Here is a 14,811-nt window from a genome sequence, read left to right on the forward strand (position 1 = left end):
TTGAGGCATGTTTTTTGTTTGTTTGTTTGTTTGTTTACTATCTCCCAGAGCTCCTTCATCAGGATCAAACCCCAGTGGCCCAAAGCAATAACTTGTTCCATAACTGGCTTAATTATTGGCTTCTTTCATTTCTTATCTCATTGTCCCACTCTCCTACTGGTACTTCCTGGGATCACATTACAACCAAACCACTTTCACCATTAATCATTGTTTAAAGGTCTGCTTCTGAAAGAAGCTAGCCTAAGTTAGTATTTTATCCATTTTAAAAAAAATCCTTCTCTGGCAAAGTGGAAGAAGCTAGAAAATAAAAATAAAGTAAAAAGTAAAAATAAAAAACATCCTTAGTGCACAAACTAGTGTTTGGCATTTGGAATACCTTCAATAAATGTCTGTCAAATGAGTTGTACATGTAGATTATTTCCATTATCCCCACTTTCTCTTTATAATGATATAAAAATGCCATTTCTAAAGTTAACCTTTGCCCAGCATCTTCAGTCTTTCTTCTTAAGTAACCACAATTTGTTTGTTGCATTTCAAGTTTTCATAATTTGAAAATGGCCTCAAGACTTTTCCATTTCCTTCCTTATTTTCCTCTTATGCTTATGCTCATGATCTCTATTCCAGGCAAACAAATGTCCTCTGAATTTCCTTTGTTTCTTATTTAATGCCTTTGTATCAACCACATTCATTTGTATAAAACATCTTTAATGTCATGTTTACTAGTAGAATATCTGTGCCTTATATAAAATCCACAAATTAAAAGATATGGGAGGGTCAAACGATTCAGTAAGCCAAAACTAATCAATGACCTCTCTTTCCATAACTTTCTTAAAATAACTATAGGTTAGAGAGAATCTGTTGGCATATCCTATTGCCTGTGTCTATCTTCTTAATCAAATTATAGATAAATAATTTAGAAACGTCCCTCTATATATTGAAGCCAGTGGATTAGGGTCTCCCACATGACCTAGGGAGACACCAGCTGGCACGGCTAAGGGAGTGGTTGCACCATACCTCCCCTACTCCCAGCAGTGAAGCTTGCAGCAACAGAAGTGACTCCTTACTCCTCGTTAAGGAGAAGAGAGCGAAAAGTAAAGAAGACTTTGTCTTGCATCTTGGATACCAGCTCAGCCACAGTAGGATGGGGCATGGGCAGAGTCATGAGGCCCACATTCCAGGCCCTAGTTCCTGGATAGCATTTCTAGACACACCCTGGGCCAAAAGGGAATCTGCTACCTTAAAGGGAAGGACTCAGTCCTATCAGGATTCATCAGTTACTAACTAAAGAGGCCTTGAACGTTGAATAACCAGTTGCAATACCCAGGGAGTACACTGTGGGACTTGGCCTCTGAGATGTGCTGGCTTCATAGGTCACCCAGCAAATTCCCAGCTGTGGTGGTTATGGTGAAAGAACCCTTCTGTTTGAGAAAAGTAGACAGAAAAGTAAAGGGGACTTTGTCTTGCCCCTTAGGTACCAGCTCAGCCACAGAAAGGTAGAGAAGCAGGCAGGCTTCTGGGATTTCTGAGTCCTGGCCTAGGTTCTTGGACAGCATTTTTGGTCCTGCCTTGGGCCAGAGGGGAGCCCAAGGCCCTAAAATATGGGTCCCAGTTCTCTCAGCATTCACCGCAAGCTGATGGAAGAGCCCTTGGGCTTTAAGTGAACACCAGTGGAGGCCAAGCAGAACCCTCATGGTGGTGAGGGCCACAGGGAGAGGATCCTCTGCCTTTCAAAAGGGCAAGGAAGAGCAGGGAGCACTTTATATTGTGGTGTGAGTGCCAGCTTAGCCACAATAGAATAGAATATGAGGTAAACTGCTAAGGTTTTTGACTCCAATGACTGGCCCTCAGACAGCATCTCTGGATATGCCCGGGGCCTAAGATTTCCACCAAAAAATCTGCTGCCAGATGTATTGAAGCTCTACTGCATGTTATTTGTTTCCTTTCTCTTGCTGCTTTTAGGATTCTTTCTTTATCCTTGACCTGTGGGAGTTTGATTATTGCATGCCTTGAGGTAGTCTCTGAGATAATTCTGCTTGGTGGTCTATAACTTTGTCGTACTTGAACGTTGGTATCTTTCTCTGTTTCTGAAGTTCTCTGATACTGTCCCTTTGTATCAACTTTCTATCCCTATCTCTTTCTCTACCTCCTGTTTAAGGCCAATAACTCTTAGATTGACCCTTTTGAGGCTATTTTCTGGATCTTGTAGGCAGATAGCCTATTTGAAAATACACAGCCAGAGAAGACAAAAGAAAAAAATAATAAGAAACAATGAAGCACACCTACAAGATCCAGACACAAAAAACCCTTCAAAAAAATCAATGAATCCAGGAGCCAGTTTTTTGAAAAGATCGACAAAATTGATAGACCACTAGTAAGACTAATAAAGAAGAAAAGAGAGAAGAATCAAATAGATGCAATAAAAAATGATAAAGGGGATATCACCACCGACACCACAGAAATACAAACTACCATCAGAGAATACTATAAACACCTCTATGCAAATAAACTAGAAAATCTAGAAGAAATGGATAAATTCCTGGACATATACACCCTCCCAAGACTAAACCAGGAAGAAGTTGAATCCCTGAATAGACCAATAACAGGCTCTGAAATTGAGGCAATAATTAATAGCCTACAAACCAAAAAAAGTCCAGGACCAGACGGATTCACAGCCGAATTCTACCAGAGGTACAAAGAGGAACTGGTACCATTCCTTCTAAAACTATTCCAATCAATAGAAAAAGAGGGAATCCTCCCTAACTCATTTTATGAGGCCAGCATCATCCTGATACCAAAGCCTGCCAGAGACACAACAAAAAAAGAGAATTTTAGACCAATATCCCTGATGAACATCGATGCAAAAATCCTCAATAAAATACTGGCAAACCAAATCCAGCAGCACATCAAAAAGCTTATCCACCATGATCAAGTGGGCTTCATCCCTGGGATGCAAGGCTGGTTCAACATACGCAAATCAATAAATGTAATCCAGCATATAAACAGAACCAACGACAAAAACCACATGGTTATCTCAATAGATGCAGAAAAGGCCTTTGACAAAATTCAGCAGTCCTTCATGCTAAAAACTCTCAATAAATTAGGTATTGATGGGACATATCTCAAAATAGTGAGAGCTATTTATGACAAACCCACAGCCAATATCATACTGAATGGGCAAAACTGGAAGCATTCCCTTTGAAAACTGGCACAAGACAGGGATGCCCTCTCTCACCACTCCTATTCAACATAGTGTTGGAAGTTCTGGCCAGGGCAATCAGGCAGGAAAAAGAAATAAAGGGTATTCAATTAGGAAAAGAGGAAGTCAAATTGTCCCTGTTTGCAGATGACATGATTGTATATTTAGAAAACCCCATCGTCTCAGCCCAAAATCTCCTTAAGCTGATAAGCAACTTCAGCAAAGTCTCAGGATATAAAATCAATGTGCAAAAATCCCAAGCATTCTTATACACCAATAACAGACAAACAGAGAGCCAAATCATGAGTGAACTCTCATTCACAATTGCTTCAAAGAGAATAAAATACCTACAAATCCAACTTAAAAGGGATGTGAAGGACCTCTTCAAGGAGAACTACAAACCACTGCTCTATGAAATAAAAGAGGACACAAACAAATGGAAGAACATTCCATGCTCATGGATAGGAAGAATCAATATCGTGAAAATGGCCATACTGCCCAAGGAAATTTATAGGTTCAATGCCATCCCCATCAAGCTACCAATGACTTTCTTCACAGAATTGGAAAAAACTACTTTAAAGTTCATATGGAACCAAAAAAGAGCCCACATTGCCAAGACAATCCTAAGCCAAAAGAACAAAGGAGGCATCACGCTACCTGACTTCAAACTATACTACAAGGCTACGGTAACCAAAACAGCATGGTACTGGTACCAAAACAGAGATATAGACCAATGGAACAGAACAGAGCCCTCAGAAGTAATACCACACATCTACAACCATCTGATCTTTGACAAACCTGACAAAAACAAGAAATGGGGAAAGGATTCCCTATTTAATAAATGGTGCTGGGAAAACTGGCTAGCCATATGTAGAGAGCTGAAACTGGATCCCTTCCTTATACCATACACAAAAATTAATTCAAGATGGATTGAAGACTTAACGTTAGACCTAAAACCATAAAAACCCTAGAAGAAAACATAGGCAATACCATTCAGGACATAGGCATGGGCAAGGACTTCATGTCTAAAACACCAAAAGCAATGGCAACAAAAGCCAAAATTGACAAATGGGATCTAATTAAACTAAAGAGCTTCTGCACAGCAAAAGAAACTACCATCAGAGTGAACAGGCAACCTACAGAATGGGAGAAAATTTTTGCAATCTACTCATCTGACAAAGGGCTAATATCCAGAATCTACAAAGAACTCAAACAAACTTACAAGAAAAAAAACAAACAACCCCATCAAAAAGTGGGCGAAGGATATGAACAGACACTTCTCAAAAGAAGACATTTATGCAGCCAAAAGACACATGAAAAAATGCTCATCATCACTGGCCATCAGAGAAATGCAAATCAAAACCACAATGAGATACCATCTCACACCAGTTAGAATGGCGATCATTAAAAAGTCAGGAAACAACAGGTGCTGGAGAGGATGTGGAGAAATAGGAACACTTTTACACTGTTAGTGGGACTATAAACTAGTTCAACCATTGTGGAAGTCCGTGTGGCAATTCCTCAGGGATCTAGAACTAGAAATACCATTTGACCCAGCTATCCCATTACTGGGTATATACCCAAAGGATTATAAATCCTGCTGCTATAAAGATACATGCACATGTATGTTTATTGCTGCACTATTCACAATAGCAAAGACTTGGAACCAATCCAAATGTCCATCAATGATAGACTGGATTAAGAAACTGTGGCACATATGCACCATGGAATACTATGCAACCATAAAATAGGATGAGTTCACGTCCTTTGTAGGGACATGGATGAAGCTGGAAACCATCTTTCTCAGCAAACTATCACAAGGATAGAAAACCAAACACCATATGTTCTCACTCATAGGTGGGAATTGAACAATGAGAACACCGGGACGCAGGAAGGGGAACATCACACACCGGGGCCTGTCGTGGGGTGAGGGGACGGGGGAGGGATAGCATTAGGAGATATACCTAATGTAAATGACAAGTTAATGGGTGGAGCATACCAACACGGCACATGTATAGATATGTAACAAACCTGCAAGTTGTGCACATGTACCCTAGAACTTAAAGTATAATTAAAAAAAGAAAAGTAAGTTGTGATGTTAGAAACATAAAATGTGGGAGGAGGGAGAGTAAAAGTGTTGAGTATATGCACACAATCAAATTTAAGTTATTATCAGCTTATATAATGTTTTATGTAAGCCTCAGAGTATCCACAAAGCACAAACTTATAATACATACATGAATGATAAAAACAAAAGACTCAAAGTATACTACTACACAAAACCATCAAAACACAAAGGAAGACAGCAATAGAGGAAGAAAGGAACAAAGAATCTATAAGACAACCAGGAAACAATTAACAAAATGACACTAGTAAGTCCTTACCCATCCATCATTATTTTGAATGTAAATAGATTAAACTCTCCAATCAAAAGGCATAGAGTGGTTGAGTGGATTAACGACAACAACAAAAAACAAGACCCAAATATGTGCTGCCTACAAGTGGCTCATTTCACCTTAAAGGACATGCATAGACTGAAAGTTAAGGGACGAAAAAAGATACTCCATGTACATGAGAACAAAAAGAGAGCAGGGTAGTTACACTTATTTCAGACAAAATAATCTTTAGGTCAAATCTGTTCAAAGTGACAAAGAACGTCATTATATATTGATAAAGGTTATTTCATCAAGAGGACATAACAAGTATAAGTATATATGCATCCCAAATCAGAGCACCTAAATATATAAAGCAAACATTAAGGGATCTGAAGGGAAACATAGCCTATAACATAATAATAGCAGGCAATTTCAATATTCCACTTTAAGCAATAGACAGAAAAATTCATAAGAAAACATTGGACTTGAATGACATTTTAGACCAAATGGACCTAACAGACATATACAGAACACTGTGCCCTGAACAGTAGGAAAATACAGATTCTTCTCAAGTACACATGTAACATTCTCCAGGATAGATCATATGTTAGGCCACAGACAAGTCTCAACCAATTTAAGAAAACCCATCATGCATCTTTTCTGACCACAATATAAAATTAGAAATCAATTACATGAGAAATCATATAAAATTAAGAAATATGTGGAAACTAAACAATATGCTCCTAAACAATTATTGGGTCAAAAGAAGAAATTCAAGAGGAAATTTTTTTAAAATCTTGAGACAAACAGAAATGAAAACACAACATAGAAAAACTTCCGGGTGTAGCAAAAGCAGTGCTAAGAGGGAAGTTTATATCAATAAATTCCTACATCAAAAAAGAAGAAATATCTCAAATAAAATACCTAACATTATACCTCAGGAAACTACAAACAGAAGAATGAATTAAGCCCAAAGTTAGCAGAAAGAAGAAAATAACAAAGATCAGAGCAGAAATAAATGAAATAGAGACTAGAGAAACAATAGAAAAAAAGTCAATAAAACTAAAAGTTGGTTTTTTGAAAAGCTAAACACAATTGACAAATCCTTAGCTAGACTAAGAATGAAGAGAGCAGGCTCAAATAAATCAAATCAGAAATCAAAGAGAAGACATTATGACTGATAACACAGAAATACAAAGGATCCTAAGAGACTACGATGAACAATTATATACCAAGAAATTGGACATCCTAACAGAAATGGATGAATTCTTAGAAATACATAATCTACCAAAACTGAATAATGAAAATTGGAAATCTGAAAAGACCAGTAACAGTTAAGGAAATAGTTAAGGAGATTGCATCAGTATTTAAAAGTTCTCACATCAAAGGAAAGCTCAAGACCAGATGGCTTCATGGGAGAATTCTACAAACATTTAAAGAAGACCTAATACAAATCTTTGTCAAACTCTTTTGGAAAACTAAAGAGGAAGGGATTCGTCCAAATTTATTTTACAAGGCCATCAATACCCTGATCCCAAAGCCAGGCAAAGACACTACAAGGAAAGAAAACTATAGGCCAATATCACGAATGAAATTAGATGCAAAAATTATCAATGAAATACTAGTGAACCATATTTAATAGTTTATTAGAAGGATTATTCACCATGACCAAGAGGGATTTATCCCTGGGATAGAAGGTTGTTTCAATATATGCAAATTAATAAATGTGATTCAACATATAACAGAATGTCGTACAAAAACCATATGATCGTTTTAATAAACGCAGAAAGAGCATTTGACAAAATTCAACATCCTTTCATGAGAAAAACTCTTAGCAAATTAGGTATAGAAGAAATGTTCTCCAAAAGAATAAAAGCCATAAATCACAAGCCCACAGCTAACATCATGCACAACAGTAAAACGTAGAAGGCTTTTCTCTAAGATCAGGAGCAAGACAAAGATGCCCACTCTCCCCACCCTTGTTTAACTTAGTACTGGGAGTCCTAGCCAGAGCAATTAGGCAGGAGAAAGAAATAAAAGGCAACCAAACTGAAAAGGATGAAGTAAAATTGCCCCTTCTTGCTGATGACATAATCTTATACAGCAAATCCTAAGGACTCCACTGAAAACTGTTAGAATTCATACACAAGTTTAGTAAAGTTGCAGGGTACAAAATCAACTTACAAAAATCAGTAGCGATAACAATTGTTATTGTTTGTACAATAACAACAAACTGTCTAAAATAGAAATTAAGGAAACAATCTCACTTATAATAGCATGAAAAAATATTTGGAGTGAATTTAACCAAGAAAGTGAAAGATCTGCGTGTTGAAACTATAAGACACTGACGAAAGAAATTGAAGATGACACAAATAAATGGAAAGATTTCTGTGTTCATAAATTGGAAAAATTAATATTGTTAAACATAAAGCAATCTAAAGAGTCAACACAATACTAACAAAATCTGCATATCGTTCTTTATAGAATTTTTTTTTTAAAATCCTAAAATTTGCATGGAACCACAAAAGACCCTGGATAGCCAAAGCTGTCTTTACTAAAAAGAATAAAATTGGAAGTATGTCACTATTGGATTTCAAAATGTATTACAAAGCTATAATAATCAAAACAGCATGGCAAGTACATAAAAACTGACCAATGGAATAAGACAAAGAGGACTAAAATAAACCTACACATCTTTGATCAATTGATTTTTGACAAAGGTAGCAAGAACACACAATGGGGAGAGGACAGTCTCTTCAATAAGCAGTATTGGGAAAACTGAATGTTCACATACAGAATAAAACTGGACCCTTATCTCACCCCTTATACAAGAATCAACTCAAAATGGATTAAAGCCTTAAATGTAATACCTGAAACTAAAAACTACAAAAACATAAGAGAAGAGCTCCATGACATTGGTCTGGGCAGTGGTTTCTTGCATATGACCCCCAAACACAATCAAAACAAAAATAGGTAAGTAAGATTGCATCAAACTAAAAAGCTTTGCACAGCAAAGGAAACAATTAATAGAATAAAGAGACAACCCACAGATTGGGAGAAGATATTTGCAAATCATATATTAGATAAGGTGCTAATATCCAAAATATACAAGGAACTCAAGCTACTCAATAACAAGAAAACAAATAACCCTAATAAAAAAATGGGCAAATATATGAATAGACATTCTCAAAAGATGACAAACAGCATATATATATATATATATGTATAATATTCAACATCTCTAATCATCAAAAAATGCAAATTAAAATCACAATGAGATATCACCTCATATCTTTTGGATTGGTTATTATCAAAAAGTTGAAAGATAACAAGTGTTCATGAGGATATAGAGAATAAGGAAACCTTATCCGCTATTGGTAGTATTGTGAATTAGTAACGGCCTCCATAAAGACAGTATGAATGTTTCTCAAAATAATAAAAAGAGAATGACCATATGTTCCAGAAATCCCACTTCTGGGTACATACTCAAAAGAAAAGGAGGGAGTGTATTGAAGAGCTATCTGCACTCTCATATTGTTGTAGCACTGTTCACAACAGGCAAGATTTGGAAGCAAGCTAACTGTCCATCAACATGCGAATGGATAAAGAAAATGTGGCTCATATAAATGATGCAGTACTATTTAGCAATAAAAAAGAATTATATCCTGTCATTTGCAACATCTTGGATGGAACTGGAGGTCATTACATTAAATGAAATAAGCCAGTCACAGAACGAAAATCACTACGTGTTCTCACTTATTTGTGGGATCTAAAAATTAAAACTATTGAACTCATGGAGACAGAATAAAAGGATGGTTACCAGAGGCTACAAAGGGTAGTGTGGAGGTAGGGGATAGGTGGGGATTGTTAGCGGCTACAAAAAATAGTTAGAAAGAATGAATAAGACCTAGTATTTGATAGTGCAACAGGGGGACTATAGTCAATAATAATTTAATTGTACATTTAAAAATAACTAAAAGTACAATTACATTGTTTGTAGCACAAAGGATAAATGCTTGACGGGATGGATACCTCATTCTCCATGATGTGCTTGTTTCACATTACATGCCTATATCAAAACACCTCACGTACCCCATAAATATATATACCTACTATGTACCCCAAAAAATTAAAAATAAAAAAAATTATTTTAAAAACCTAGGAAATTCTGTCAATTGGAATAATAAGGATGAGCCTGGAGGACATTAGGTTAAGTGAAATAAACTTGGCACAGAGAGACACATATCATATAATCTCATTTGTATGTGCAGTTTAAAAAAAGTTGAACTCATAGAAATGGAGAGTATTATGGTGGTGATCAAAAGCTGCAGTGGTGGGTGGATGGAAAAATGAGAGACGTTTATCAATGGGTACAAAGTTCCAGTTAGACAGGAGGAATAAGTTCTGGTGTTCTTTTGCACAGCACAGGAACTATAGCTAATATTGTCATATTGTATATTTCCAAATAGCTAAAAAGGAGGATTTTAAATATTCTCACCACAAAAATGATAAGTATTTGAGGTGATAGATATGCTATTAGCCTGATTTGATTATTCCACAATGTATATATATGGATTGAAACATCACAATGTACCCCATAATACAGTTGTCGACTAAAAACGAAATAAAATTTTTAAAATGAATATTATTTGAGTTGTAATTCCACTCCCAGGTGTATATCCAACAGAAATGCATAGTTATTAATATATTCACCAAAAACCATGTACCAGACTGTTGATAGCATGGCTATGGATTGCAGAATTATTGACAGCAATTTCCTCATGTTGGAAACTACCCAATTTCTCATCTATATCAACATGTGTAAATACATTGTGGTATCAATAGAATATTATTCAGTAAGAAAAGTGAACAATCCACAACTACATACAATAATACGGATGAATCTCACAAACATATTGTTGAGGGGAAAAATACAGCCACAGACAAGTAGATATGACTGTTCAATTCCTTCATATAATACACAAAAACAGGAAAAAGTAATAGAAAACTTTTGAAGTAAGGATAGTAGTCACCCTTGTGAAATGTTCATTACTGGAGAAGACATGAAGGGGGATCCTGAGCTTCTGGTTATATTATATTATGTTTCTTGATTTGGATGCTATTTACACAGTTGCATTCAATTTATAGAAATTCACTCTTCTGCATATGGCTAGCCAGTTCTCCCAGCACCATTTATTAAATAGGGAATTTGATTTGTGAAATATATTCTACATACAACTTTGGACAATTCACCTTTTTTTAAAAAGGTGTCACCTGTGAAATATGTGTCATTTTGGCTGCTGTGAATAATAAAAGATGCAATCATTCTGCTACAAACACAATACGATTTTGACTGTACATGGATGTGACAAAGAACATTTCAGAAATTCTTATTGGACAGTGAACTGGACTAGATTCACAGACACACATCAGCACATACAGACGAATCAAGCAGCTATTCTGCTATTTAATAAAAGAAACAAAGCAGTACAATTGATTGTTATAGTAGTCCCAAGAGTAGACCCTGCAGAAATGTGTACAAAAGACAATTTTAGAAGTTTTAAATGTATTTCATTTTGTCAAGGAATGAAAGCAAATGTAAAATCTGAAGATCATCAGAGTGAAGCTGTTATCTTAAAACTGGATCAGTGTGGTAGTCTGACATCATATAGACCTGCTAATTGTCCATAATTGAGCATCAATTTATACTACAGAATTTTACCACACTTGCGACACTTCACCCAGGAGACTGACAGATCAAAAATATATTATGGCAATGTATTTGGCCACTAGAGCCCATATTGTTAGATTTACATTTACACCAAATTCATCTGACATACAAAAGTGAAATAATAATAAAGTATATGCACATAAACCCAATCTGTGCATGTTTGTAATTGAAGAGCTACCCAATGTACACATTTTTTTTTCTCACAAAGGTCCATCATGGAAAGCTTCTCAACTGATTTGTGCAGTAAATAGATGTTAGGTAATAAACGGAAATAAATAACCAATGCTAAGACTCAGGATGACAGACTGAGACCCAGCATGTGTCCTGATTTACGAACCTCCAGAAGTGTCAAATTGGAAACTCAGCAATCATGTCAAGAACCACAATATTGCAGAGAAAGAAACAGTTCAGTTGATTGAATACGAACCAATCTTTCACTTCAAGTTTTTTAAACTAGCTATGTTTAATTATCGATATACATTCTTGACTGATATAAATTCCCACAACATCTCTCTTAGGGAGGAATGTTATTTATACACAAGAACTGATTACCTTTTGAATACACATTGCTGCAGAACAAAGAACAGTTCTGTTGCAATTTCTGCACTGACTGTACAGCACGAGAATTAGAAGTCTGTGTAACTGATTTTTAGAAAGCAACTTTGACTAGCAGTTAGTCTTGGGTTATAACCCTGGAGTAGCGATGAAATCGTGGATTTAAATGGGAAAAGTTGATTTGCCACGATCTCAGTTTCCTCAACTCCCAAACTGAAATAATGACAACTGCAGAACCACAGAATTATTGTGAAGATAAAATTCAATAATGAATAAAAGCATAAAGGATCCTACTAAAACAAGGTGCTATTGCTTCTCTGTATAGACAAGACTAAACAATGAATTATAGTTATCAACAAACATTCACGATCTGCTAGGGACTGCACACTATGGATCTCATTGATCCCACAGAGTACGCCAGAGTTCCAGGTAGAAAATGCCAAGCTGAAAGGCTTAAATTGCAGGTAAATCTTTTGAGGTCATTTGAGTGAGTCAAGAGTGACGCACATGACTAACTGTGGGCAACTCTAAAGGAAAAATGATCCCAATTGCAGTTAAGACAAAGATTTCTAAACTATTTGTTGGGATCAGGAAAAAGGTAGAAATAGCAATAGACTGTTCTCCGAGGCTAAAACCATCAAAAAATGTTAGGCATGATCAAGAATGAAGCTGAAAACAAGGAAACCACCATTATTGTAACCTTGTACAAAGCTAGGACACAACTATACCTAGAGTAATGTAAGCATAACTCAATGTTTGACATACAAAGACATATAAGGAACTGAGGAAAGTCCAAATAATAACACAGATTATAAGGAATATTAAGATATGTCCCTTCTACTTCCACAAGGCATTTAAACAGGGTTCTGTGGAAGACCTATCTATAGTTAAGCTTTGCAAAAGAAGTTTCAACTCAAACCCACAAAGAGGAAGAAACATATATGCTAACCATGTAGCTAGTATGAACGGGCATTTTTTTTCACTTAGATATAGAAGAGGAGGAATGTGGTTGTTTTACAAATAGAGAATAAAGTATCTGAGATGTAACAGATCAAAAAGCTAAAAACAGAGGGGAGTTATTGGCACATAAATAAATCCTGGCCACTATGATGACCAAGTTGCTTTTTCTCTAAATCCCAAAAAGCTAGAATGCAGAAACAGCCAAGCATTTTGGTTAAGTTCATGGAAGCCAGACCCAGAACAAATGACTAAATTTTAAAATTTTATAATATTAGCCTAACATTTAAGGTTAGTTTGGAACATGGAAAAGATCAACAGTTTAGTGCTATTTTCACACTGTTTACTCCTCTATTATACGGGGATAATAACAAGAAGATTAATAATCTAGAAAGATGAAAGGAAATAATGTACACAAGGCACTGAGAAAAGTACTTGACCCCTAGACAGCTCTCAATTATAGGGGCGTAAATAGGCAATTGTGTACTTTTGTAACACTGTTGGACTTTCCTGGGGCTTCTTAAATCCTGAGTCATAAAGCAAAGGAGGATAGATTGGATGATCCCTGGAGATGTTTCCAGCTCTAACAGTTTGTGAAATACGTTTCTTGATGCCTCTGTCAGAGCTGAAAGCTCACCTTACAAGGTTTTTGTGAAGAACTCACCCAGCCCAGTGCCTAGATGAACAAATGACGTATCAATAGCCATACTGTTCCCCTGGATGGACCTTTGGTAAATTTCAACTTGGCAATCTTATGGTCATATATTCAGTCACGCTACATGTCAGTTAAAGGAAACTCAAGCCAACCTAAAAAATGTTCCCTCCTGTCTGGGCCAAGGCTATTTTTTTGTATCTTAAGAGAGGCATGTGTCACACAGGTATACCCATTCATCGAAACTCATTTCATAATACACATGAGATTTACACATTCTAGTCTATATAAATTTTGCCACAAACAAACAAACAAACAAAAGAAATGTGAACAAATATTGAGCTCTGGTTAATGACATGCATGTTGAAGAACTTAGGGGTAAAGTGAACCGATGTCACCAACTTACTTTGAAGGGCATCAGAAAATAATAGGGGTTGGCGGGTACAGAAAGGAATGAAGTGATACAACAAGATCTAGAGAGTGGGTTCATGAGCACTCACTGTACAATTCTTTCAGCTTTCTGTGTATTTGAAAAATTTTAAAATAGAATGTTAGATAAAATGTTCTCTCGGCTGGGCACGGTGGCTCACACCTGTAATCCCAGCACTTTGGGAGGCCAAGGTGAACGGATCATGAGATCAGGAGCTGAAGATCAGCCTGGCCAAGATGGTGAAACCCTGTCTCTACTAAAAATACAAAAATTAGCCAGGCACAGTGGCAGGCACCTGTAATCCCAGCTACTCGGGAGGCTGAGGCAGGAGAATCGCTTGAACCCGGGCGGCAGAGGTTGCAGTGAGCCGAGATCGCACCACTGCACTCCAGCCTAGGCAACATAGTGAGACTCTGTCTCAAAAAAAAAAAGTTCTCTCACAGAAAACACAAAGCAGCGTATTATTTAAGCAGTTTTCTGAATCACTAACACCACTTTCCAATGAAGAAAAAAATACCATCTGTGGGATATGGAAGTTTAAAGATACTAAACAGAACTTACAGGAGTGGAAATGGCAAAACGTTTTGCTCAAAGTCACAATGTGTATGGAGAGGAGTTGGAAATGGAATTTAGGCAGATCTCTTAATTTTCTAATCAACAGACTGTCAAAGACCAGATTACCTCCTTAAAAGTATGCTGAATATTCTAATAGAGAAAATGAGTTAACCTTCTAAAGAAAGCTCATTCTCCTGTTTTGGTAATAAAACATAGGGAAGTATGTATTGCTTCCCATACGGAAAGATGAGCTGGGTGAAAGGAGGATTGGGTTTTTACCACTGGTTGGAGGATAATAGATTATGAAAACATATCAACATCCAGTCATAATGAAACATGTAAGTTGTTTTATTAATTAAA

At 36.4% G+C, this 14,811-nt stretch overlaps 1 protein-coding gene across 1 annotated transcript in view; it reads right to left on the reverse strand.

Moving 5' to 3' along the window:
* The window catches only part of DMD (dystrophin), a 2,218,635-nt gene that overhangs the window by 570,286 nt on the left and 1,633,538 nt on the right, over positions 1-14,811 (reverse strand). The window lies entirely within an intron of this gene.

The sequence above is a fragment of the Pan paniscus genome, chromosome X, assembly GCF_029289425.2.
Source record: "Pan paniscus chromosome X, NHGRI_mPanPan1-v2.0_pri, whole genome shotgun sequence".
Classification (NCBI taxonomy): domain Eukaryota; kingdom Metazoa; phylum Chordata; class Mammalia; order Primates; family Hominidae; genus Pan; species Pan paniscus.